This window comes from Mauremys reevesii, linkage group 12 (genome assembly GCF_016161935.1).
Source record: "Mauremys reevesii isolate NIE-2019 linkage group 12, ASM1616193v1, whole genome shotgun sequence".
NCBI classification, from domain to species: domain Eukaryota; kingdom Metazoa; phylum Chordata; order Testudines; family Geoemydidae; genus Mauremys; species Mauremys reevesii.
The window spans coordinates 24,008,232-24,031,742 of NC_052634.1; the positions used below are offsets into that span (position 1 = coordinate 24,008,232).

General features: G+C 53.0%; 8 non-coding genes across 8 annotated transcripts; 6 read left to right on the forward strand and 2 right to left on the reverse strand.

Annotated features, from left to right (window-relative positions):
* Positions 1 to 4,263: 4,263 nt before the first annotated feature.
* LOC120376596 lies at positions 4,264 to 4,480 on the reverse strand. The gene has a single exon (XR_005587453.1). It is a non-coding gene; the product is annotated as a small nucleolar RNA U3 (small nucleolar RNA).
* Positions 4,481 to 7,759: 3,279 nt separating this feature from the next.
* Positions 7,760 to 7,976, reverse strand: LOC120375931. The gene has a single exon (XR_005586865.1). It is a non-coding gene; the product is annotated as a small nucleolar RNA U3 (small nucleolar RNA).
* A 2,112-nt stretch (positions 7,977 to 10,088) lies between these two features.
* Positions 10,089 to 10,160, forward strand: TRNAD-GUC. The gene has a single exon. It is a non-coding gene; the product is annotated as a tRNA-Asp (tRNA).
* Positions 10,161 to 11,322: 1,162 nt separating this feature from the next.
* TRNAD-GUC lies at positions 11,323 to 11,394 on the forward strand. The gene has a single exon. It is a non-coding gene; the product is annotated as a tRNA-Asp (tRNA).
* Positions 11,395 to 12,556: 1,162 nt separating this feature from the next.
* Positions 12,557 to 12,628, forward strand: TRNAD-GUC. Its single transcript has one exon. It is a non-coding gene; the product is annotated as a tRNA-Asp (tRNA).
* A 1,161-nt stretch (positions 12,629 to 13,789) lies between these two features.
* TRNAD-GUC lies at positions 13,790 to 13,861 on the forward strand. The gene has a single exon. It is a non-coding gene; the product is annotated as a tRNA-Asp (tRNA).
* A 1,162-nt stretch (positions 13,862 to 15,023) lies between these two features.
* Positions 15,024 to 15,095, forward strand: TRNAD-GUC. The gene has a single exon. It is a non-coding gene; the product is annotated as a tRNA-Asp (tRNA).
* A 1,162-nt stretch (positions 15,096 to 16,257) lies between these two features.
* Positions 16,258 to 16,329, forward strand: TRNAD-GUC. The gene has a single exon. It is a non-coding gene; the product is annotated as a tRNA-Asp (tRNA).
* Positions 16,330 to 23,511: the final 7,182 nt, after the last annotated feature.

Below are 23,511 nucleotides of genomic sequence, written 5' to 3' on the forward strand. Positions count from 1 at the left end.
CTCCACACAATGTTCTTATCTGGAGGTGAAGCCAGGGAAACCACATGGAGGATTCTTATCTGGGGAACTGGGGGGACCCACTTACCACCAGAGATTCTTAAGGGCAGGAGGAACAGGGACTCCCACCTCTGTAGCATGGGGGTGGGTCGCCTGCTGGGATCATCTGGGCATATTTCACCTTGTCAGCTCCCTGCCATTGCCTTGGGGGCCCCTTGTTCGCTGCCTCTGGCACCCAGTTTAGCCTCCTTCCTGAGGGCTGAAACACTTTGATCTATCTAAGGTCTGTGGGATCAATACGTGTCATGGTGTAATTCTGTGTTATTCGGGGGTCAGACTAGCTGAGCTAATGGCCCCTTCTGCCCTGAAATGCCATGAAAACATTTCCCTGGTTTCCCCTTGCGCCTGACAGACACCACGGTGCGGGGCCCAATAGAAGATCCTGGACACAGCGCTCTGGCTCTTACGTTAGTTGGAGACGTCAGCGCTTTCCTAGCAAAGCTGCTGCTAAAGCGCTGGATTTGGGGAACGGTTCGGCTCCGATTCAGAGATCTGCCTGCGGGGTGTGAACCTGCCAAGAGGAGTGAGAAACGCAACCAGCAACGGGAGGCGTTGGCTGAGCTCCGGGCTGCCCCCGTGTGGCCAAAGCTTAGAACTGAGCAGCGGAGTTTAAAGCTGGTGCTGGGAGGAACCTGAACACGTGGGGCACGAAGGTCCTGCGTGTGACGCTTGTTGGGTGGTCAGCTGAGCGTAGCTGATTGCCGGAGTTCAGGGCTGCACCCCGGGGTGCTGAGCAGGTGTCTGTGCTCAGGTTGGCCTCGCTATGATGGTTTCTGGGAAGTTTGGGGCCACCAATTCCCCCTAGGGAGAGGGGAGCCAGGTCAGCCCAGGAAAGGAGGCTTTCAAAACTCTGGTACCAATGGACAGTGGGACTGCCCCTGTAAAGAGCCACTGCAGCCCCGCCAGGGAGAGCAGGTCTCTCTTTATGCAGCCCCCCCACTCACCCATTCCTCAGGACGAGGGTTGTGCTCAAAGATCTGTGCCCCGTGTTTTCACCTCCATGTGAAGCGCACAGTGCAAATAACTCTCAGCGCATCAGCTCAGTTCCAGGCTCCACTTCCACCCGCTCAGAGCGCAGAGCTCCCAGGCTGAGCCTGAAGTTGAAAGCGGGAGAGCCTGTAACCAGTTGGGCCTGTGGCTGGTGCCTGTGATCCCAGCTCCTGGGGAGGCTGAGGCTGGTGGATTGCTTGAGCTCAGGAGTTCTGGGCTGCAGGGGGCTGTACCGATTGGGTGTCCGCACTAAGTTCAGCATCAATATGGTTATCCCAGGGAAGCTTGGGGTCCCCAGGTTGCCTAAGGAATGGTGAACCAGCCCAGGTCACAAACAGAGCAGGTCAAAACTCCTGTGCTGATCAGTAGTGGGATTGCACCTGTGAATAGCCCCTGCAGCGTAGCCTGGGCAAGACAGTGAGACATGGTCTCTTTTTATACAAACACCCCCCGCAGAGCCTGCAGGGGGGGATGGGAGCACCCACATGCTGGGGAGTCTGACTTGGGGGGAGGGACACACCCAAGCAACACGGATCTTGAAAAGGGGAACAGAGACACCCACAGATCCGGGATGGGGGCAGGCAGGGGAAACCACACACTGAAGCTAGTTCATGGGGTGGGGGACAGAGACACCCACCGGAGATCCTGGATGGGAGCACCCACATGATGGGGCTCTTGAACTGGGAGGAGGGAAGCACCATGTACCAGAGGTTCTGAAGGGGGAACAGGGACACCCACACACCAGGTGTCTTGCAGCAAGAGCTGCGGTCTTGATTTACACACGGCAGTGATGGGGAATTAACCATGTCCCTTGCGGAGCACCCTGCACCCATCCACACAACGAAGCCCTTTATATCGATATCTGTACTCCTCCCCGATGAGGGGAGTAGCGCTGAAATCGGTATTGCCATGTCAGATTAGGGTTAGTGTGGCCACAATTCGACGGTATTGGCATCCGGGCGCTATCCCACAGTGCACCATTGTGACCGCTCTGGACAGCAATCTGAACTCGGATGCACTGGCCAGGTTGACAGGAAAAGCCCTGTGAACTTTTGAATTTCATTTCCTGTTTGCCCAGCGTGGAGCGCCGATCAGCACAGGTGACCATGCAGTCCCAGAATCAAAAAAGAGCTCCAGCATGGACCGTAGGGGAGATACTGAAGCTGATTTCTCTATGGGGAGATGAATCTTTTCTATCAGAACTCCGTTCCAAAAGACAAAATGCCAAAGCATTTGAAAAAATCTCCAAGGCCATGATAGACAGAGGCCACAACAGGGACTCAACACAGTGCTGAAACTTAAGGAGCTGAGACAAGCGTACCAGAAAGCCAAAGAATGAAATGGACGCTCACGGAGGGAGGGGCGACTGATGTCTGTAGCTATCCCACAGTTCCCGCACTCTCCAAAAAACATTTGAATTATTGGCTGAGCTCCCAAAGCCTGAAGGATCAAAAATATTGTCGCAGGTGGTTCAGGGTATATGTTGTCCCCCTCCCTCCCCATGAAAGCAAAGGGGAAAAAAAATCATTTCTCGCCTTTTTTTTCAATGTCACTGTATGTCGACTGGATGGTGCTGGCAGATGTGGTGCTGCAGCGCTACACAGCAGTGTCCCCTTCCCTTCCCTTCCCTAGATGGTATGGTAGGGCTGATATCCGTCATTGTTGCCCCATGAGTGCTCCTGGCAGGTCTTGGTGAGGTTAGTTGGGGGTGCCTGGGCAAAAATGGGAATGATTATCAGGTAATTCTCTTCTTTAAGCTTTGTCTTATGGAGATTCAGTCCTGCCTGGAATATCATAGAAGCTGGAGGCTTCCTTCCCCTCCCCCGTTTGAACTCTACTTGCAGAGATAATAAAGTCAGTGTTGTTTCAAATTCCTGCATTCTTTATTACTTCATCACACAAATGGGGGGATAACTGCCACGGTAGCCCGGGGGGGTGGGGGAGGAGGGAAGCAATGGGTGGGGTTGTTGCAGGGGCACCCCCTAGAATGGCATGCAGCTCATCATTTCTGTGGGGTGTCTGGGGCTCTGACCCAGAGCGGCCGTTTGTCTCTCTGTTTCTTTAGGAGGCTTGCCTGATAGTCTAGACAGGACTGACTCTCCCTTTAGACAAAACTTAAAGAAGGGAATGACCTGGGGAGTCATTCCCATTTTTGTCCATCTACTCCTGGCCAACCTCACCAAAGCCGGCCAGGAGCATCCAGAACAGCAGCAGACAGTACAGTATAACTGGTAACTGTCATTGTCAACTTGCAAAGCAGCAGATGGTACAGTATAGCTGATAACCATCTTTGCTAACTTGCAAAAAGCAAGGGAATGCTGCTGTGTAGCGCTACAGTACTGCATCTGTCAGCACCATCCAGTAGACATAAAGTGACGGTGACAAAAGGCTGAACGGGCTCCATGGTTGCCGTGCTATGGTGTCTGCTCAGGCAATCCAGGGAAAAGGGATGCGAAATGATTGTCTGCCATTGATTTCACAGAAGGGGGATGGACTGATGACATTTACTCAGAATCACCCGCGACACTGTTTTTGCCCCATCATGCACTGGTATCTCAACCCAGAATTCCAATGGGTGGGGGAGACTGCGGGAACTATGGGATAGCTATGGGATAGCTACCCACGGTGCAATGCTCTGGAAATCGACGCTAGCCTCGGTACATGGATGCACACTGCCAAATTAATGTGCTTAGTGTGGCCGCATGCACTTGAATTTATATAATCTGTTTCCAAAAACTGGTTTCTGTAAAATCAGAATAATCCCATAGTGTAGACATCCCCTGAGACAGCTTTAGAACCCTCTACGCACTATACAGCCAGGGGACAGCAGCTGTCAGATCCTGTGTGGATTGTCTGATGTGCTTGGGGCCAAGAGCAAACTCCATACCCCCTGCCAGAGCAGGAGAAGTAAAAATAGGGGCTTCCCAAAAAATGGGAAGGAAAGAAGAGAGAAGCGGAGAGGCAAGTGGAAAAGGAAGAGAACATGCAGACACAGAATCCTACCTAAATTCTGAAATAGATTACAAGAAAAAAAGAAAGAGCAGCATAAAGAAATTTAAAAAACCTTTCAGTAAGTACTGAATTAGAAACTTTTAAAACACCATTTTCACACTACCTTTATTTGTCTTAAAAAGAAGTGAACAAAAACTTTAAACAAGTTCAGATAACAGAAAAAAACCCAAAACATTTATTTTTAAACTTGTTTTATAAGGACTAACCACTCAGTTCGTGCTCTTTTTCTCTCAGCTTCCCAAAAGGAAAGCAAGAACGGTCATCAATAACAGACAGCAGGTGCATTAAAATAACATTGTCTATTCACTTCATGTTGAGAAAAGAACACTTTAACTCATCCTCATGAGTAGCAAGATCAGACACTTTCAACCACACTTCTCTAATCACAAACTATAGAAATGATCCCTGAAAATATAGTCTTAACAAAACTATACTCGGCTACCCACCCAGGCTAATGTGCACAAGCTTTCTTCCCATGGTGAATGTTTTCATACAACGGGTTTCACCCCCAACGAATTAAAGAACAAAAATCTAAAACCAGGTCCCCATTTCATTAAAGCACAATCGAGACAGCTTTAGCACACTGTCCATTAGAAGATGTTTAGGTCGCTATTTACAGAAACACACCTCATGATTAGCATGTGGAGCTCCTAGCAACTAATCAAACCCTCTTGCTTTGCCATACCTCTCACAGGCTCCTCCGTACCACATGACAGCTTGTCAGGCACAGACAATCGGACAGGTCAGCCCTTTCTAGCATGCTCCGCAGCTGTTTCTCTCCAGCTTGCTCTCAAATTCACCTGCACTAGAAGTTTTTGCAGGGTTCTATGTTACCGGTGGTACCTGCACTAAATCAGTGGCTCTCAACCTTTAGAGACACCTGTACCCCTTTCAGGAGTCTGATTTCTCTTGCATACCCCCAAGTTTTACCTCACTTAAAAACTACTGGCTTACATAATCAGATGCAATATTTATAAAATAAATCACTTGAATATAAGTATTGTACTTACATTTCAGTGTATAGTATAGAGAACAGTATAAACAGATCAACGTATGAATTTTAATTTGTTACAAATTTGCTAGTGCTTTCTATGTAGCTTGTTGTAAAACTAGGCAAATATCTAGATGAGTTGCTGTACCCCCTGGAAGACCATTGGATACCCCTGTTTGAGAACCACAGCACTAAATCACCCTTACTTTTAGAACTGGTGCCACTTGAACCAAGGCACTCTGAACCATTGCAGTGCTAGCAGACAGTGGCAACACAGCTGCACTAGGTCTGTTGTTCCTCCCTGCACAATTCCCACTTGGAAAGAAGATATCTTCTGGTCTGACCCTATTTACCATTGTGAGCTGCATAGGCAACTTTCTCTGTGTTATGTGAGCAGAATCCACACACTATATACTACCTGTATGGCCCTGAGGATACCACATCGGCCGCAGCTGCCGATTGGGCCACAAGTTAAGAATCACTAGTCTATCATTTTGCAAAGTCCATTGCCACAGGCTTTCCCCCCCATGTCTGCTGTGAGACAAGAGCACATGAAATTCATAACAATATAAATATGAATGAAACCACCCAAATAGATTTACATAAAAACTAGACAGTCTCATTTTAAAACAAAGAAAAACACAGGCCACACAGGGAGTGGGGCAAGAGTCTCCAATGATTTATACCCTCTCCTACCCGCCATTCAGCATAAGAATTAACCTACATGGATCATGACTATTTAAATAGAGCATCTTTCTCCTACAAAGCAGAATAAGACAAAAGGTTGAGGTTGTTCCCCTTCACATTTGGGAGGGAGGGGGGAGGAGTAGAAGGATTTAGATGCTCAATCCACTTCAGATTATGAAAGAAACCAAGCAGACTAATGATTTACTCAAAACCCACCCCAGCAAAAAGAAAACCAAACTATCTGCACCTAAGCATTATACAAGTTTCTAAATAAAGCTATTAGATCTAACCTTCCTCATAACTAGATTTCTGGTTCACTACAAAAATGCCTTCTTTTATTCAGTATACAAAATCTAACCACTCAGTCTGTGCTCTCCCCTCTTGCTTTCACAACTAGCAGTCTATACAGTAACTCCTCACCTAACCTTGTAGTTACGTTCCTGAAAAATGCGACTTTAAGCGAAACGATGTTAAGCGAATCCAATTTCCCCATAAGAATTAATGTAAATGAGGGGGTTAGGTTCCAGGGAAATTTTTTTCACCAGACAAAAGACTCTGTGTGTGTGTGTGTGTATATATATACACACACACAGTATAAGTTTTAAACAAACAATTTAATACTGGTACACAGTGATGATGATTGTGAAGCTTGGTTGAGGTGGAGGAGTTAGAGGGTGGGATATTTCCCTTACTGCTAAATGATGAACTAGCAATTGGCTGAGCCCTCAAGGGTTAACTCTCCCACTCTGCAAGGCAGCAGGAATGGAGGGAGATATGCACATTTCCCTTAAGTACACTGCCTTGTTAATTAGATCAGCTTGCTGAGACCCCAGCTGCTGCAAGCTCTCTCCCTCCTGAGCCCTGCTCTATGGAAGATGGGGGTAGGGGGACACCCTGAGATTAGCAGGAGTGGGGGGTAGGGGGACACCCTGAGATTAGTCCCCCCTTCCTTCACTCTCCCCGGCACAGCAAGCAGGAGTCTCGGGGAGCAGCTCCAAGGCAGAGGGCAGGAGCAGCACATGGCAGGGGGACACAGCTGAACTGCAGGCAGCTGCTGCGCAAGGAACTTAGGGGAGTGGGGAACTGATAGGGGGTTGCCCGATCCATCCTGGTTCCAAGCCCCCACCAGCTAGCTGCAACGGGCTGCTCTTCCTGCAAGCAGGAGACAAAGCAGGCAGCTGCCAAACAACATTAGAAGGGAGCATTACACAACTTTAAATAAGCATTTTCCCTAATTGATCAGCAACATAACAAAAGGATAACCAGGATGACTTTAAGTGAGGAGTTACTGTAGGAGGGTTTAGGTCAGCTCAGGGGTGTGGATTTTTCATTTACCTCAGACAGAAAAAAAGAGTAACAGAAAAGAGAAGAAACAAGATGGGAAGGAAAACACCCAGTGGGGCATGGGAGATGTTGACATATGCAAATCCCTCATGTAAACCCCTCCACCCATTGCAGGGTTCCCCAGTCTTTCTCCATGGCAGGGGTTCTGTGTGTTTGATTCCACCCATAGCAAGGTCCTCCATTCTCCCCAATGGCAGGGGCTCTGTGTGAGCCGCTTTTTTCCTCATTCCACCCTCTACCCACTATAGGGCCAGGCGATAGCAACTCTCAGCTCCTGTGTGGATTGTCTGATGGGCTTGGGGCCAAGAGCAAACTGCGTACCCCCTGCCAGAGCAGTAGGAGTAAAACTAGGGGCTTCCAGAAAAATGGAAAGGGAAGAAAAGTAAAGCAGAGAAGAAAGTAGAAAAAGAAGAGAAAGTGCAGACACAGGACCTAAATTCTGACATAGATTACAAGAGAAAAAGATATAGCAGCATAAAGGAATATTAATTTTTTTTTAGTAAGTACTGAATTAGAAACCTTTAAAACACCCTTTTCACACAAGATTTACTTCTCTTCCAAATCCTATCAAAACAAATTAAGTTTTGCAATTAAACAGACTATCAAGAAAAACTATAAACAGATTCATGAAACAGAAAAACCCAAAAACACATTTTTAAAGTTGCTTTGTAAGGTCTAACCACTCAGTCCGTGTTCTCCCCCTCGCTACTCTCCAAAAGGAAAGCAGGAATGATCATCCATGGCAAACAACAGCTGCATTAAAACAACACTGCCCACTTGTTTCGCGCTCAGAAGAAACCCTGCAATTCCTGCTGTTGGTTAGTGAGATCAGACACTTGAAGCCACACTTCCCAAATTACAAGTATCAGAGGGGTAGACATGTTAGTCTGGATCTGTAAAAGCAGCAAAGAGTCCTGTGGCACCTTACAGACTAAGAGACGTTTTGCAGCATGAGCTTTCGTGGGTGAAATGACTCCAGTGGAGACTTCAAAGCAAGAACCCTTAACACACAATTCTGTTCAAAGACAGACAAGTCTTGCAGATGCCTTCCTCTCCCTGGTTTCCCCTCTATACTCCTAATTTCCATAAAGCCACCCACTGACCTGGACTACCAGTCTCTCACGGTTAACTCTTACCGCAAAACAGGGCAAAGAAAGCCTATGCAAGCGCTATTCCACAGCCCCGAGGCTCTTTTCTGCTACTTCCCACAGAACTAGCTCAAACAGACAGTCAATTGCATCAAAGCAATTCCTTGCCATTTGGGGCATTGGTGCCCCTTAGTCCCTCTGAGGTGATCGGCTGGTTCCTTCTGGCCTGAAACGCTAGGAATCTGACTCAAAGGGCCACAGCCTTCCTCTTCTTCTGCTCCTATGAACTAGCCCTCATCTGGGCAAAACGTTGACCGTTTCCTAAGTTAAAACACTGGTGTTTTCCCCACAGGAAAGGGATGGACAATTTCTCTTCTGTGGGAAGACGAGGGAAACCATGCAATCACCTTCTGGAAGGGATATTAAGGAGGGCGGCGGAAGAGCCCTCACGGACTAGACTAAGAAAGCAGCTCTTGAACTGACCTTCCAACAATGACAAACTAAAATCTGCAAGAGCAGCCTTTCAACTCAGGGGCCCAATAAGAAGCCGTTACCAATAACTAACCGAAGAGTTACAAATGACTCCAAACCAGACACTCTTAGGACAAACCAAACGTTAACACAAACAACAACGCATTTCTTTGCTGCTCTTCAACCGTGATACTCTCCTCCACCATTCCTCCCAAAAACATACAAAACCAAAGAGCCAGTAGACTGCACATCACAAAACAGTCCCCTGCTAGCTAGGAAACCATCTCACTAACATGAGAATCTTAAAGTAAATAAACCATTTTCAGAGCTCTGAGCTTTTTTCATATACTATAGATAAGCTTCAGCCAGTGACACCAGTTCAGGTAGCCCCCTTCTGTTTTTCTCACAGCAGGCAACAGCCTTGCCAAAGCAAAGCCTTAAAAAATTAGGTACAAACTCATAAACATTCCTCTCCACGGAAAAATGCAAAGGGAAATAGGCTGGCCAGGGGCATGAGGACAATGGCCCAGACAAACGGGGAGGGACTTGGTCCAGGGGTGGAGGAAGACAGAAAAAGGGACAGGCATGGGATTGGCTTCCTGTCTTTTTTCCTTTGCTCAGCATTTGACCTGTGACTGTAATGGGGAGACTTGAGAAAGACCTGTGGCCGCCGGCGAGGTAGGTGGCCGCCCCGAGAGCGCAGAGCTGAGCATTTTCTGGTGGGCTGCTGCCTGTGCCCCCAGCACCTGGCCGTGATCGTATAGTGGTTAGTACTCTGCGCCGTGGCCGCAGCAACCTCGGTTCGAATCCGGGTCACGGCATTGCTTTTTGGTGGGGAGAGGCTATCGTGCAGCACGCCTCGTGGCTCAGTCTGATGGCGTCCGTTTGCAAAGAGAGCCATCAGCCGGTCCTCAGTTTCTGCTTGGTAAAGGCAAGTCAGTGGGGTCCATCGGTCAGAAAAAGAGTCCCAGGACTTCTTTCTGGGCGCCAGGGTCCAAAAGCGGCGCATTCCCTCCTGGAAAGGGCTGTTTTTCGAATGTCCGTCTAGTGCGCGTTGAAGGGAAGGATCTGCGTGCCAGGGAAGCTGCGTCCCTCCAGAGGCGCTTGAGAAGCCAAAGGGGGCGTGGGTGAGTTTGTGATGAGGTGAGTGTGAAGTGTGGAAGGGGGAGGGTGGCAAGAGGAGGTTTTGAGAGGAAAAAAGGTGCTGCTGAGCTGGTAGGGGAGGGCAAGGTCCCAGGCGGGTGTTGTGTGAGGAGCTGTGTAGGCCCGAAAAGGCGTCCTGCTGGGCAAGGGCAGGTGAGGAGGGCCAGGGCTGTTGCTGCGGCCAAAGCCTTTGGGAAGCAGAAGAGGGCCAGGGGTGTTGTTGCCTGCTGGGGCCCATGCGCCGGTGTAGGTGTACGCTGACCGTAGCTGGTCTGTGGGAGCTGGGGCCCCTCCCCATGCCCCTTTCCTCGTTAGTATAGTGGTGAGTTTCCCCGCCTGTCACGCGGGAGACCGGGGTTCGATTCCCCGACGGGGAGGATGACCCTTTTTGAAGGGGGGACAAAGAAATCCCTGGCCTGCCCGCCACATGCCTTGCATTCTCCTTCGATGGCCACGTCCCTTCGCACCCTGCACTGATGACTTTCACCTCCGGAGAGACAATTACCTTGCAAGGACACGCTCGCCCTAGCCAAAGCCTCCCCCGGGGCCTGCACGTGGGGGCACGTTTCAGAGCGGCAAAGGGAAATAGGCTGGCCAGGGGCATGAGGACAATGGCCCAGACAAACGGGGAGGGACTTGGTCCAGGGGTGGAGGAAGACAGAAAAAGGGACAGGCATGGGATTGGCTTCCTCTCTTTTTTCCTTTGCTCAGCATTTGACCTGTGATGGTAATGGGGAGACTTGAGAAAGACCTGTGGCCGCCGGCGAGGTAGGTGGCCGCCCCGAGAGCGCAGAGCTGAGCATTTTCCACTGGGGTGCTAGCCTGCGCCCCCAGCGCCTGGCCGTGATCGTATAGTGGTTAGTACTCTGCGCCGTGGCCGCAGCAACCTCGGTTCGAATCCGGGTTACGGCATTGCTTTTTGGTGGGGAGGGGCTATCCTGCAGCACGCCTCGTGGCTCAGTCTGATGGCGTCCGTTTGCAAAGAGAGCCATCAGCCGGTCCTCAGTTTCTGCTTGGTAAAGGCAAGTCAGTGGGGTCCATCGGTCAGAAAAAGAGTCCCAGGACTTCTTGCTGGGCGCCAGGGTCCAAAAGCGGCGCATTCCCTCCTGGAAAGGGCTGTGTTTCGAATGTCCGTCCAGTGCGCGTTGAAGGGAAGGATCTGCGTGCCAGGGAAGCTGCGTCCCTCCAGAGGCGCTTGAGAAGCTAAAGGGGCCGTGGGTGAGTTTGTGAGGAGGTGAGTGTGAAGTGTGGAAGGGGGAGGGTGGCAAGAGGAGGTTTTGAGAGGAAAAAAGGTGCTGCTGAGCTGGTAGGGGAGGGCAAGGTCCCAGGCGGGTGTTGTGTGAGGAGCTGTGTAGGCCCGGAAAGGCGTCCTGCTGGGCAAGGGCAGGTGAGGAGGGCCACGGCTGTTGCTGCGGCCAAAGCCTTTGGGAAGCAGAAGAGGACCAGGGGTGTTGTTGCCTGCTGGGGCCCATGCGCCGGTGTAGGTGTACGCTGACGGTAGCTGGTCTGTGGGAGCTGGGGCCCCTCCCCGTGCCCCTTTCCTCGTTAGTATAGTGGTGAGTATCCCCGCCTGTCACGCGGGAGACCGGGGTTCGATTCCCCGACGGGGAGGGTGACCCCTTTTGAAGGGGGGACAAAGAAATCCCTGGCCTGCCCGCCACATGCCTTGCATTCTCCTTCGACGGCCACTTCCCTTCGCACCCCACACTGATGACTTTCACCTCCAGAGAGACAGTTACCTCGCAAGTACACACTCGCCCTAGCCAAAGCCTCCCCCGGGGCCTGCACGTGGGGGCACGTTTCAGAGCGGCAAAGGGAAATAGGCTGGCCAGGGGCATGAGGACAATGGCCCAGACAAACGGGGAGGGACTTGGTCCAGGGGTGGAGGAAGACAGAAAAAGGGACAGGCATGGGATTGGCTTCCTCTCTTTTTCCCTTTGCTCAGCATTTGACCTGTGACTGTAATGGGGAGACTTGAGAAAGACCTGTGGCCGCCGGCGAGGTAGGTGGCCGCCCCGAGAGCGCAGGGCTGAGTATTTTCCAGTGGGGTGCTAGCCTACGCCCCCAGCGCCTGGCCGTGATCGTATAGTGGTTAGTACTCTGCGCCGTGGCCGCAGCAACCTCGGTTCGAATCCGGGTCACGGCATTGCTTTTTGGTGGGGAGGGGCTATCCTGCAGCACGCCTCGTGGCTCAGTCTGATGGCGTCCGTTTGCAAAGAGAGCCATCAGCCGGTCCTCAGTTTCTGCTTGGTAAAGGCAAGTCAGTGGGGTCCATCGGTCAGAAAAAGAGTCCCAGGACTTCTTGCTGGGCGCCAGGGTCCAAAAGCAGCGCATTCCCTCCTGGAAAGGGCTGTGTTTCGAATGTCCGTCCAGTGCGCGTTGAAGGGAAGGATCTGCGTGCCAGGGAAGCTGCATCCCTCCAGAGGCGCTTGAGAAGCCAAAGGGGCCGTGGGTGAGTTTGTGAGGAGGTGAGTGTGAAGTGTGGAAGGGGGAGGGTGGCAAGAGGAGGTTTTGAGAGGAAAAAAGGTGCTGCTGAGCTGGTAGGGGAGGGCAAGGTCCCAGGCGGGTGTTGTGTGAGGAGCTGTGTAGGCCCGAAAAGGCGTCCTGCTGGGCAAGGGCAGGTGAGGAGGGCCAGGGCTGTTGCTGCGGCCAAAGCCTTTGGGAAGCAGAAGAGGGCCAGGGGTGTTGTTGCCTGCTGGGGCCCATGCGCCGGTGTAGGTGTACGCTGACCGTAGCTGGTCTGTGGGAGCTGGGGCCCCTCCCCGTGTCCCTTTCCTCGTTAGTATAGTGGTGAGTATCCCCGCCTGTCACGCGGGAGACCGGGGTTCGATTCCCCGACGGGGAGGGTGACCCCTTTTGAAGGGGGGACAAAGAAATCCCTGGCCTGCCCGCCACATGCCTTGCATTCTCCTTCGACGGCCACTTCCCTTCGCACCCCGCACTGATGACTTTCACCTCCGGAGAGACAATTACCTTGCAAGGACACGCACGCCTAGCCAAAGCCTCCCGCGGGGCCTGCACGTGGGGGCACGTTTCAGAGCGGCAAAGGGAAATAGGCTGGCCAGGGGCATGAGGACAATGGCCCAGACAAACGGGGAGGGACTTGGTCCAGGGGTGGAGGAAGACAGAAAAAGGGACAGGCATGGGATTGGCTTCCTCTCTTTTTTCCTTTGCTCAGCATTTGACCTGTGACGGTAATGGGGAGACTTGAGAAAGACCTGTGGCCGCCGGCGAGGTAGGTGGCCGCCCCGAGAGCGCAGAGCTGAGCATTTTCCGCTGGGGTGCTAGCCTGCGCCCCCAGCGCCTGGCCGTGATCGTATAGTGGTTAGTACTCTGTGCCGTGGCCGCAGCAACCTCGGTTCGAATCCGGGTCACGGCATTGCTTTTTGGTGGGGAGGGGCTATCCTGCAGCACGCCTCGTGGCTCAGTCTGATGGCGTCCGTTTGCAAAGAGAGCCATCAGCCGGTCCTCAGTTTCTGCTTGGTAAAGGCAAGTCAGTGGGGTCCATCGGTCAGAAAAAGAGTCCCAGGACTTCTTGCTGGGCGCCAGGGTCCAAAAGCGGCGCATTCCCTCCTGGAAAGGGCTGTGTTTCGAATGTCCATCCAGTGCGCGTTGAAGGGAAGGATCTGCATGCCAGGGAAGCTGCATCCCTCCAGAGGCGCTTGAGAAGCCAAAGGGGCCGTGGGTGAGTTTGTGAGGAGGTGAGTGTGAAGTGTGGAAGGGGGAGGGTGGCAAGAGGAGGTTTTGAGAGGAAAAAAGGTGCTGCTGAGCTGGTAGGGGAGGGCAAGGTCCCAGGCGGGTGTTGTGTGAGGAGCTGTGTAGGCCCGAAAAGGCGTCCTGCTGGGCAAGGGCAGGTGAGGAGGGCCAGGGCTGTTGCTGCGGCCAAAGCCTTTGGGAAGCAGAAGAGGGCCAGGGGTGTTGTTGCCTGCTGGGGCCCATGCGCCGGTGTAGGTGTACGCTGACCGTAGCTGGTCTGTGGGAGCTGGGGCCCCTCCCCGTGTCCCTTTCCTCGTTAGTATAGTGGTGAGTATCCCCGCCTGTCACGCGGGAGACCGGGGTTCGATTCCCCGACGGGGAGGGTGACCCCTTTTGAAGGGGGGACAAAGAAATCCCTGGCCTGCCCGCCACATGCCTTGCATTCTCCTTCGACGGCCACTTCCCTTCGCACCCTGCACTGATGACTTTCACCTCCGGAGAGACAATTACCTTGCAAGGACACGCTCGCCCTAGCCAAAGCCTCCCCCGGGGCCTGCACGTGGGGGCACGTTTCAGAGCGGCAAAGGGAAATAGGCTGGCCAGGGGCATGAGGACAATGGCCCAGACAAACGGGGAGGGACTTGGTCCAGGGGTGGAGGAAGACAGAAAAAGGGACAGGCATGGGATTGGCTTCCTCTCTTTTTTCCTTTGCTCAGCATTTGACCTGTGACGGTAATGGGGAGACTTGAGAAAGACCTGTGGCCGCCGGCGAGGTAGGTGGCCGCCCCGAGAGCGCAGAGCTGAGCATTTTCCGCTGGGGTGCTAGCCTGCGCCCCCAGCGCCTGGCCGTGATCGTATAGTGGTTAGTACTCTGTGCCGTGGCCGCAGCAACCTCGGTTCGAATCCGGGTCACGGCATTGCTTTTTGGTGGGGAGGGGCTATCCTGCAGCACGCCTCGTGGCTCAGTCTGATGGCGTCCGTTTGCAAAGAGAGCCATCAGCCGGTCCTCAGTTTCTGCTTGGTAAAGGCAAGTCAGTGGGGTCCATCGGTCAGAAAAAGAGTCCCAGGACTTCTTGCTGGGCGCCAGGGTCCAAAAGCGGCGCATTCCCTCCTGGAAAGGGCTGTGTTTCGAATGTCCATCCAGTGCGCGTTGAAGGGAAGGATCTGCATGCCAGGGAAGCTGCGTCCCTCCAGAGGCGCTTGAGAAGCTAAAGGGGCCGTGGGTGAGTTTGTGAGGAGGTGAGTGTGAAGTGTGGAAGGGGGAGGGTGGCAAGAGGAGGTTTTGAGAGGAAAAAAGGTGCTGCTGAGCTGGTAGGGGAGGGCAAGGTCCCAGGCGGGTGTTGTGTGAGGAGCTGTGTAGGCCCGGAAAGGCGTCCTGCTGGGCAAGGGCAGGTGAGGAGGGCCACGGCTGTTGCTGCGGCCAAAGCCTTTGGGAAGCAGAAGAGGACCAGGGGTGTTGTTGCCTGCTGGGGCCCATGCGCCGGTGTAGGTGTACGCTGACCGTAGCTGGTCTGTGGGAGCTGGGGCCCCTCCCCGTGCCCCTTTCCTCGTTAGTATAGTGGTGAGTATCCCCGCCTGTCACGCGGGAGACCGGGGTTCGATTCCCTGACGGGGAGGGTGACCCCTTTTGAAGGGGGGACAAAGAAATCCCTGGCCTGCCTGCCACATGCCTTGCATTCTCCTTCGACAGCCACTTCCCTTCGCACCCTGCACTGATGACTTTCACCTCCGGAGAGACAATTACCTTGCAAGGACACGCTCGCCCTAGCCAAAGCCTCCCCCGGGGCCTGCACGTGGGGGCACGTTTCAGAGCGGCAAAGGGAAATAGGCTGGCCAGGGGCATGAGGACAATGGCCCAGACAAACGGGGAGGGACTTGGTCCAGGGGTGGAGGAAGACAGAAAAAGGGACAGGCATGGGATTGGCTTCCTCTCTTTTTTCCTTTGCTCAGCATTTGACCTGTGACGGTAATGGGGAGACTTGAGAAAGACCTGTGGCCGCCGGCGAGGTAGGTGGCCGCCCCGAGAGCGCAGAGCTGAGCATTTTCCGCTGGGGTGCTAGCCTGCGCCCCCAGCGCCTGGCCGTGATCGTATAGTGGTTAGTACTCTGCGCCGTGGCCGCAGCAACCTCGGTTCGAATCCGGGTCACGGCATTGCTTTTTGGTGGGGAGGGGCTATCCTGCAGCACGCCTCGTGGCTCAGTCTGATGGCGTCCGTTTGCAAAGAGAGCCATCAGCCGGTCCTCAGTTTCTGCTTGGTAAAGGCAAGTCAGTGGGGTCCATCGGTCAGAAAAAGAGTCCCAGGACTTCTTGCTGGGCGCCAGGGTCCAAAAGCGGCGCATTCCCTCCTGGAAAGGGCTGTGTTTCGAATGTCCGTCCAGTGCGCGTTGAAGGGAAGGATCTGCATGCCAGGGAAGCTGCGTCCCTCCAGAGGCGCTTGAGAAGCTAAAGGGGCCGTGGGTGAGTTTGTGAGGAGGTGAGTGTGAAGTGTGGAAGGGGGAGGGTGGCAAGAGGAGGTTTTGAGAGGAAAAAAGGTGCTGCTGAGCTGGTAGGGGAGGGCAAGGTCCCAGGCGGGTGTTGTGTGAGGAGCTGTGTAGGCCCGGAAAGGCGTCCTGCTGGGCAAGGGCAGGTGAGGAGGGCCACGGCTGTTGCTGCGGCCAAAGCCTTTGGGAAGCAGAAGAGGACCAGGGGTGTTGTTGCCTGCTGGGGCCCATGCGACGGTGTAGGTGTACGGTGACCGTAGCTGGTCTGTGGGAGCTGGGGCCGCTCACCGTGCCCCTTTCCTCGTTAGTATAGTGGTGAGTATCCCCGCCTGTCACGCGGGAGACCGGGGTTCAATTCCCCGACGGGGAGGGTGACCCCTTTTGAAGGGGGGACAAAGAAATCCCTGGCCTGCCCGCCACATGCCTTGCATTCTCCTTCGACGGCCACTTCCCTTCGCACCCCACACTGATGACTTTCACCTCCAGAGAGACAGTTACCTCGCAAGTACACACTCGCCCTAGCCAAAGCCTCCCCCGGGGCCTGCACGTGGGGGCACGTTTCAGAGCGGCAAAGGGAAATAGGCTGGCCAGGGGCATGAGGACAATGGCCCAGACAAACCGGGAGGGACTTGGTCCAGGGGTGGAGGAAGACAGAAAATGGGACAGGCATGGGATTGGCTTCCTCTCTTTTTTCCTTTGCTCAGCATTTGACCTGTGACTGTAATGGGGAGACTTGAGAAAGACCTGTGGCCGCCGGCGAGGTAGGTGGCCGCCCCGAGAGCGCAGAGCTGAGTATTTTCCAGTGGGGTGCTAGCCTACGCCCCCAGCGCCTGGCCGTGATCGTATAGTGGTTAGTACTCTGCGCCGTGGCCGCAGCAACCTCGGTTCGAATCCGGGTCACGGCATTGCTTTTTGGTGGGGAGGGGCTATCCTGCAGCACGCCTTGTGGCTCACTCTGATGGCGTCCGTTTGCAAAGAGAGCCATCAGCCGGTCCTCAGTTTCTGCTTGGTAAAGGCAAGTCAGTGGGGTCCATCGGTCAGAAAAAGAGTCCCAGGACTTCTTGCTGGGCGCCAGGGTCCAAAAGCAGCGCATTCCCTCCTGGAAAGGGCTGTGTTTCGAATGTCCGTCCAGTGCGCGTTGAAGGGAAGGATCTGCGTGCCAGGGAAGCTGCGTCCCTCCAGAGGCGCTTGAGAAGCCAAAGGGGCCGTGGGTGAGTTTGTGATGAGGTGAGTGAGAAGTGTGGAAGGGGGAGGGTGGCAAGAGGAGGTTTTGAGAGGAAAAAAGGTGCTGCTGAGCTGGTAGGGGAGGGCAAGGTCCCAGGCGGGTGTTGTGTGAGGAGCTGTGTAGGCCCGGAAAGACGTCCTGCTGGGCAAGGGCAGGTGAGGAGGGCCAGGGCTTTTCCCAGGGTTGTTGCTGCGGCCAAAGCCTTTGGGAAGCAGAAGAGGGCCAGGGGTGCTGTTGCCTGCTGGGGCCCATGCGACGGTGTAGGTGTACGCTGACCATAGCTAGTCTGTGGGAGCTGGGGCCACTCACCGTGCCCTTTTCCTCGTTAGTATAGTGGTGAGTATTTCTCCTTGTCACGCGGGAGACCAGGGTTCGATTCCCCGACGGGGAGGGTGACCCCTTTTGAAGGGGGGACAAAGAAATCCCTGGCCTCCCCGCCACATGCCTTGCCTTCTCCTTCGACGGCCACTTCCCTTCGCACCCCGCACTGATGACTTTCACCTCCAGAGAGACAATTACCTCTCAAGGACACGCTGTCCCTAGCCAAAGCCTCTCGCTGGCCTTCCGCCCCCGGGCCCAGCTTCGGGGCCTGCACGTGGGGGCACGTTTCAGAGCGGCAAAGGGAAATAGGCTGGCCAGGGGCATGAGGACAATGGCCCAGACAAATGGGGAGGGACTTGGTCCAGGGGTGGAGGAAGACAGAAAAAGGGACAGGCATGGGATTGGCTTCCTGTCTTTTTTCCTTTGCTCAGCATTTTACGTGTGATTGTAATGGGGAGACGTGAGAAAGACCTGCGGCCGCCAGCGAGGTAGGTGGCCGCCACGAGAGCGCAGGGCCGAGCATTTTCCACCAGGCTGCTGCCTGCGCTCCCAGCGCCTGGCCGTGATCGTACAGTGGTTAGTACTTTGCGCCGTGGCCGCAGCAACCTCGGTTCAAATCTGGGTCATGGCATTGCTTTTTGGTGGGGAGGGGCTATCCTGCAGCACGCCTCATGGCTCAGTCTGATGGCGTCCGTTTGCAAAGAGAGCCATCAGCCGGTCCTCAGTTTCTGCTTGGTAAAGGCAAGTCAGTGGGGTCCATCCATCAGAAAAAGAGTCCCATGACTTCTTGCTGGGCGCCAGGGTCCAAAAGCGGCGCATTCCCTCCTGGAAAGGGCTGTGTTTCGAATATCCGTCCAGTGCGCGTTGAAGGGAAGGATCTGCGTGCCAGGGAAGCTGCGTCCCTCCAGAGGCGTTTGAGAAGCCAAAGGGGCCGTGGGTGAGTTTGTGATGAGGTGAGTGTGAAGTGTGGAAGGGGGAGGGTGGCAAGAGGAGGTTTTGAGAGGAAAAAAGGTGCTGCTGAGCTGGTAGGGGAGGGCAAGGTCTCAGGCGGGTGTTGTGTGAGGAGCTGTGTAGGCCCGAAAAGGCGTCGTGCTGGGCAAGGGCAGGAGCCGCCCCCCCCCCCCCCCCCGCGGCTGGACACGGGGCCGAGCAGGCAGGATTACATGATAATCAGTAAGAACAGAAGGCACAGATATCATTACAAGTAAAACAAACAAAACAAGCTTTCTAGTGACTAAAACTTAACTTCATAGAGTTACAATCTTTATCTAAGCAGGCAAGGTCCCAGGCGGGTGTTGTGTGAGGAGCTGTGTAGGCCCGGAAAGGCGTCCTGCTGGGCAAGGGCAGGTGAGGAGGGCCAGGGTTGTTGCTGCGGCCTAAGCCTTTGGGAAGCAGAAGAGGGCCAGGGGTGTTGTTGCCTGCTGGGGCCCATGCGACGGTGTAGGTGTACGGTGACCATAGCTGGTCTGTGGGAGCTGGGGCCGCTCACTGTGCCCCTTTCCTCATTAGTATAGTGGTGAGTATCCCCGCCTGTCACGCAGGAGACCGGGGTTCGATTCCCCGACGGGGAGTGTGACCCCTTTTGAAGGGGGGACAAAGAAATCCCTGGCCTGCCCGCCACATGCCTTGCCTTCTCCTTCGACGGCCACTTCCCTTCGCACCCCGCACTGATGACTTTCACCTCCAGAGAGACAGTTACCTCGCAAGGACACGTTCGCCCTAGCCAAAGCCTCCCCCGGGGCCTGCCCGTGGGGGCACGTTTCAGAGCGGCAAAGGGAAATAGGCTGGCCACTGGCATGAGGACAATGGCCCAGACAAATGGGGAGGGACTTGGTCCAGGGGTGGAGGAAGACAGAAAAAGGGACAGGCATGGGATTGGCTTCCTCTCTTTTTTCCTTTGCTCAGCATTTTACGTGTGATTGTAATGGGGAGACGTGAGAAAGACCTGCGGCCGCCAGCGAGGTAGGTGGCCGCCACGGGAGCGCAGGGCTGAGCATTTTCCACCAGGCTGCTGCCTGCATCCCCAGCGCCTGGCCGTGATCGTACAGTGGTTAGTACTTTGCGCTGTGGCCGCAGCAACCTTGGTTCAAATCTGGGTCAGGGCATTGCTTTTTGGTGGGGAGGGGCTATCCTGCAGCACGCCTCGTGGCTCAGTCTGATGGCGTCCGTTTGCAAAGAGAGCCATCAGCCGGTCCTTAGTTTCTGCTTGGTAAAGGCAAGTCAGTGGGGTCCATCCATCAGAAAAAGAGTCCCATGACTTCTTGCTGGGCGCCAGGGTCCAAAAGCGGCGCATTCCCTCCTGGAAAGGGCTGTGTTTCGAATGTCCGTCCAGTGCGCGTTGAAGGGAAGGATCTGCGTGCCTGGGAAGCTGCGTCCCTCCAGAGGCGTTTGAGAAGCCAAAGGGGCCGTGGGTGAGTTTGTGATGAGGTGAGTGTGAAGTGTGGAAGGGGGAGGGTGTCAAGAGGAGGTTTTGAGAGGAAAAAAGGTGCTGCTGAGCTGGTAGGGGAGGGCAAGGTCTCAGGCAGGTGTTGTGTGAGGAGCTGTGTAGGCCCGAAAAGGCGTCGTGCTGGGCAAGGGCAGGAGCCGCCCCCCCCCCCCCCGCCCCGCGGCTGGACACGGGGCCGAGCAGGCAGGATTACATGATAATCAGTAAGAACAGAAGGCACAGATATCATTACAAGTAAAACAAACAAAACAAGCTTTCTAGTGACTAAAACTTAACTTCATAGAGTTACAATCTTTATCTAAGCAGGCAAGGTCCCAGGCGGGTGTTGTGTGAGGAGCTGTGTAGGCCCGAAAAGGCGTCCTGCTGGGCAAGGGCAGGTGAGGAGGGCCAGGGTTGTTGCTGTGGCCAAAGCCTTTGGGAAGCAGAAGAGGGCCAGGGGTGTTGTTGCCTGCTGGGGCCCATGCGACGGTGTAGGTGTACGGTGACCATAGCTGGTCTGTGGTAGCTGGGGCCACTCACCGTGCCCCTTTCCCCGTTAGTATACTGGTGAGTATCCCCGCCTGTCATGCGGGAGACCGGGGTTCGATTCCCCAACGGGGAGGGTGAGCCCTTTTGAAGGGGGGACAAAGAAATCCCTGGCCTGCCCACCACATGCCTTGCATTCTCCTTCGACGGCCACTTCCCTTCGCACCCTGCACTGATGACTTTCACCTCCAGAGAGACAATTACCTCCAAGGACACGCTCGCCCTAGCCAAAGCCGCCCCCGGACCCAGCTTCGGGGCCTGCACGTGGGGGCACGTTTCAGAGCGGCAAAGGGAAATAGGCTGGACAGGGGCATGAGCAGTGATTTCCCAACACCCCCCTGCAGTTTTGTGAACTAGTTACATGCCAAACCTGGTGGCTGAACTTCGCAACTTTGTCCTCACCCACAACTATTTCACATTTGAGGACTATATATATCTGCAAGTCTGCGGCACTGCTATGGTTACCCACATGGCCCCACAGTATGCCAACATTTTTATGGCTGACTTAAAATAATGCTTCCTTAGCTCTGATCTCCTAATGCCCCTACTGTACTTGCGCTACACTGAAGACATCTTCATCATCTGGACTCATGGAAAAGAAGCCCTTGAGGAATTCCACCATGATTTTAACAATTTCCATCCCTCCATCTACCTCAGCCTAGATCAATTCACTCAAGTGGTCCATTTCCTTGACAGTATTATGCTGATAAGCGATGGTCACATAACACAACCCTATACCGGAAACCCACTGACCGCTATACTTACCTACATGCCTCCAGCTTCCATCCAGGACACACCACATGATCCATTGTCTATAGCCAAGCTCTAAGATACAACCGTATTTGCTCCAATCCCTCAGACAGAGATAAACACCTACAAGATCTCTATCAAGCATTCTTAAAACTACAATACCCACCTGCTGAAGTGAAAAAACAGGTTGACAGAGCCAGAAGAGTACCCAGAAGTCACCTACTACAAGACTGGCCCAACATAGAAAATAACAGAACACCACTGGCCTTTACGTTCATCCCCCAATTAAAGCCTCTCTAGCGAATCATCAAAGATCTACAACCTATCCTGAAAGATGATCCCTTACTCTCTCAGATCTTGGGAGATAGGCCAATCCTTGCTTACAGACAACCCCCAAACCTGAAGCAAATCCTCACCAGCAACCACAGAACAACAACACTAACCCAGGAATCTATCCTTGCAACAAAGCCCGATGCCAACTCTGTCCACATATCTATTCAAGTGACACCATAATACGACCTAATCACATCAGCCATGCCATCAGGGGCTCGTTCACCTCCACATCTACCAATGTGATATATGCCATTATGTGCCAGCAATGCCCCTCTTCCATGTACATTGGCCAAACCAGACAGTCTCTGTGGAAAAGAATAAATGGGATGCAAAGCAGACGTCAAGAATTATAACATGCAAACACCAGTAGGAGAACACTTCAACCTCTGGCCGTTCTGTAACAGATTTAAAGGTGGCAATTTTGCAACAGAAAGCTTCAAAAACAGACTCCAACGAGAAACTGCTGAACTTGAATTAATATGCAAACTAGATACAATCAATTTAGGCTTAAATAGAGACTGGAAATGGCTGAGCCATTACACACATTGAATCTATTTCCCCACGATAAGTATCCTCACACCTTCTTGTCAAACTATCTTAAATGGGTCATCTTGATTATCACTACAGACATTTTTTTCTCCTGCTGAGAATAGCTCATCTTAATTAATTAGTCTCTTAGAGTTGGTTGGGCAACTCCCACCTTTTCATGTTCTATGTGTGTGTGCATATACATATATCCTCACTATATGTTCCATTCTATGCATCCGATGAAGCCATTTATCAACATTGAATTTCATCTGCTATTTTATTGCCCAGTCACCCAGTTTTGTGAGATCCCTTTGTAACTCTTTGCAGTCTGCCTGGGATTTAACTATCTTGAACAGTTTTGTATCATCTGCAAATTTTGTCACCTCACTGTTTACCCATTTTTCCAGATCATTTATGAGTATGTTGAACAGTAATGGTCCCAGTACTGACCCCTCTGGGATACCACTATTTCTCTCTCTCCATTCTGAAAACTGATAATTTATTCCTACCCTTTGTTTCCAAGATTTTAACCAGTTACTGATCCATGAGAGGACTTCCCTCTTATCCCATGATGGCTTACTTTTCAAAAGTCAATTTAAATTAAATACATTTTTTTAAAATTATATATATTTTTAGAAATCTAGACCTGTTATGTGTAACTTGCATTATCCTTATGTTAAATTTGCATTATCCTAACAAAACATTTACTTTAGTCACATCTCTTTTATATATCTCATTGGCCCTGACACCCCCCCTGTAAATAAAAACAGCCCCCCCCTAATTTCAATTCCTGGGGAAACTACTGGAGGTGTCAGAGTAAACACTCCCCTTCCCTCTAGTCTCAGACAAACACTAGTATTAACTCTTTGCTACTGAAGGTTTTAGAAAGCATTTGTCAAGATGCCATTTCTGGGGGATTTTTCCCAAGATCCAGTATTTTGTGTTCAAACATCTCCCAGAGCTTCCTTGGTGAAAATAAGGGCAAGGTTTCCTTGCAATATACAGGAAAAAGGCAGTTTTTCACCCTAGATGGGACTTGAACCCCCAATCTCTAACTTAGAACACCATTGCTTTGTCCATTAGGCCACTGATGAAAGAATGGAAATGCCATCTCCTAAATGCGTATTTCTCATATTAACTTGGAAGCCAAATACCCTCTTTCTGCACCTTACAGAAATGTCTGCATCCCCTGGCAGCGAGGCTACTGGGCAGGTCGTTGACAGAGCTGAGCACCACCTTTCTGCCAGCCATCTTTAGAGAAGAAGGCTCTTTCCCCTGACAGCCACACAGCGCTGCCTGGCGTCCCGAGAGCCTCCCTCCTGTTCTCCCACAGCAGCTGCCTGCCAGTGTGGGTGGGAAAAGGGGGCCAGGAAGCACTGTGGCCTCATTCCGGGACAGGAGTCCCTCGCCACGCCCAGACCTGC